The sequence below is a fragment of the Rattus norvegicus genome, chromosome 4, assembly GCF_021556685.1.
Source record: "Rattus norvegicus strain SHRSP/BbbUtx chromosome 4, alternate assembly SHRSP_T2T, whole genome shotgun sequence".
NCBI classification, from domain to species: domain Eukaryota; kingdom Metazoa; phylum Chordata; class Mammalia; order Rodentia; family Muridae; genus Rattus; species Rattus norvegicus.
The window spans coordinates 10,272,910-10,275,882 of NC_141537.1; the positions used below are offsets into that span (position 1 = coordinate 10,272,910).

Here is a 2,973-nt window from a genome sequence, read left to right on the forward strand (position 1 = left end):
GGGAAAAAAGGTCAAGTGACATATAAAGGCAGACCTATCAGAATTATACCAGACTTCTCACCAGAGACTATGAAAGCCAGAAGATCCTGGACAGATGTCATACAGACCTTAAGAGAACACAAATGCCAGCCCAGGTTACTGTATCCTGCAAAACTCTCAATTAACATAGATGAAGAAACCAAGATATTCCATGACAAAACCAAATTTACACAATATCTTTCTATAAATCCAGCCCTACAAAGGATAATAAATGGTAAAGCCCAACACAAGGAGGCAAGCTACACCCTAGAAAAAGCAAGAAACTAATCATTTTGCAACAAAACAAAGAGAAGACAAGCACACAAACATAATCTCACATCCAAATATGAAAATAACAGGAAGCAACAATCACTATTCCTTAATATCTCTCAACATCAATGGACTCAACTCCCCCAATAAAAAGACACAGATTAACAAACTGGATACGCAATGAGGACCCAGAATTTTGCTGCCTACAGGAAACACACCTCAGAGACAAAGACAGACACTACCTCAGAGTAAAAGGCTAGAAAACATCTTTCCAAGCAAATGGTCAGAAGAGGCAAGCTGGAATAGCCATTCTAATATTGAATAAAATCTATTTTCAACCAAAAGTCACCAAAAAAATAAGGAAGGAAACTTCATATTCATCAACAGAAAAATCCACCAAGATGAACTCTCAATCCTGAATATCTATGCTCCAAATGCAAGGGCAGCTACATTAATAAAAGAAACCTTACTAAACCTCAAAGCATACATTGCACCTCACACAATGATTAGTGGGAGACTTTAACACCCTACTCTCATCAATGGACAGATCATGAAAACAGAAACTAAACAGAGACATATGGAAACTAACAGAAGTTATGAAGCAAATGGATTTAACAGAAATTTATAGAACATTTCATCCTAAAACAAAAGAATATACCTTCTTCTCAGCTCCTCATGGTACCTTCTCCAAATTGACCATATAGTTGGTCACAAACTAGGCCTCAACAGATATAAGAAGGTTAAAATAATCCCATTCATCCTATCATACCACCACAGAATAAGGCTGGTCTTCAATAACAACAAAAACAACAGAAAGCCCACATACACATGGAAGCTGAACAATGCTTTACTCAATGATAACTTGGTCAAGGAAGAAGTAAAAAAAGAAATTAAAGACTTTAAAATTTAATGAAAATGAAGGCACAACATACCCAAACTTATGGACACAATGAAAGCTGTGCTAAGAGGAAAACTCATAGCTCTGAGTGCCTCCAAAAAGAAACAGAAGAGAGCATACACTAGCAGCTTGACAGCACACCTAAAAGTTCAAGAACAAAAAAGAGAAAATACACCCAGGAGGAGTACATGGCAGGAAATAATCAAACTCGGGGTTGAAATCAACCAAGTAGAAACAAAAAGCTGGTTCTTTGAGAAAATCAACAAGATAAATAAACCCTTAGTCAGACTAACCAGAGGGCACAGATAGTGTATCCAAATTAATAAAATCAGAAATGAAAAGGAACACATAATAACAAAATCTGAGGAAATCCAAAAAAATCATCAGAGCCTACTACAAAAGCCTATATTCACAAAACTGTAAAATCTGAATGAAATGGACAATTTTCTAGACAGATACCAATTACCAAAGTTAAATCAGGATCAGATAAACCATCTAAACAGTTCTATAACTCCTAAAGAAATAGAAGCAGTTATTAAAATTCTCCCAACCAAAAACAGTCCAGGACCAGATGGTTTTAGTGGAGATTTTTTTTCCAGGTAACTTTTTACTCATGAGCTTGTCACCCCCTCATTGGTTCACCAGTCCCACAGTAAGGAAGGACTCAGCCACCCACAATAATGTTATTAATAGGATTGTGGGTCAGTTTCACAAAGAAGCTGATGAACCCCATGATAGCGAATCCAATCGCTGTGGCCATGGAAATCTTCTGGAATTCTTTTCTATCAGACTTGGTGCATCTTTTAACCAGCCGAATCGAGTCTTTTACAAACTACTGACTTGGCTCGACAAACTGCATTACCTGATCCATGTTTGTGGGATGGCGGTTTGAGAGGGTAGAAACATGTAGCTCAGGCTTAGTGGAGATGTCTATAAGACCTTCATAGAAGACCTAATACGAATACTGTCCAAACTATTCCATAAAATAGAAAAAGAAGGAACACTATCCGAGTCCTTCTATGAAGCTACAATTACTCTTATACTTAAACCACACAAAGACCCAACAAAGAAAGAGAACTTTAGACCAATTTCCCTTATGAATATCGACACAAAAATATTCAATAAAATCCTCAAAAACCGGGGCTGGGGATTTAGCTCAGTGGTAGAGCGCTTACCTAGGAAGCGCAAGGCCCTGGGTTCGGTCCCCAGCTCCGAAAAAAAGAACCAAAAAAAAAAAAAAAAAATCCTCACAAACCGAATCCAAGAACATATCAAAACAATCATCTATCATGATCAAGTAGGCTTCATCCCAGGAATGCAGGGATGGTTTAATATTCGGAAATCCATCAACATAATCCACTATGTAAACAAACACATAATCATCTCATTAGAGGCTGAGAAAGCATTCGACAAAATTCAACACCCTTTCATGATAAAAGTCCTGGAAAGATCAGGAATTCAAGGCCCATACCTAAACATAGTAAAAGCAATATACAGCAAACCAGTAGCTAACATCAAACTAAATGGAGAGAAACTTGAAGCAATCCCACTAAAATCAGGGACTAGACAAGGCTGCCCACTCTCTCCCTACTTATTCAATATAGTTCTTGAAGTTCTAGCCAGAGCAATCAGACAACAAAAGGAGGTCAAAGAGATACAAATTGGAAAGGAAGAAGTCAAAATATAACTATTTGCAGATGATATGATAGTATTCTTAAGTGATCCCAAAAGTTCCACCGGAGAACTACTAAGCCTGATAAACAACTTCAGCAAAGTGGTTGGGTATA

The 2,973-nt window shown here is 37.4% G+C and overlaps 1 pseudogene; it reads right to left on the bottom strand.

Annotated features, from left to right (window-relative positions):
* Nucleotides 1-1,850: 1,850 nt before the first annotated feature.
* On the bottom strand, nt 1,851-2,083 carry LOC108350851 (protein transport protein Sec61 subunit gamma pseudogene; annotated as a pseudogene).
* Between the last annotated feature and the right edge of the window lie 890 nt (nt 2,084-2,973).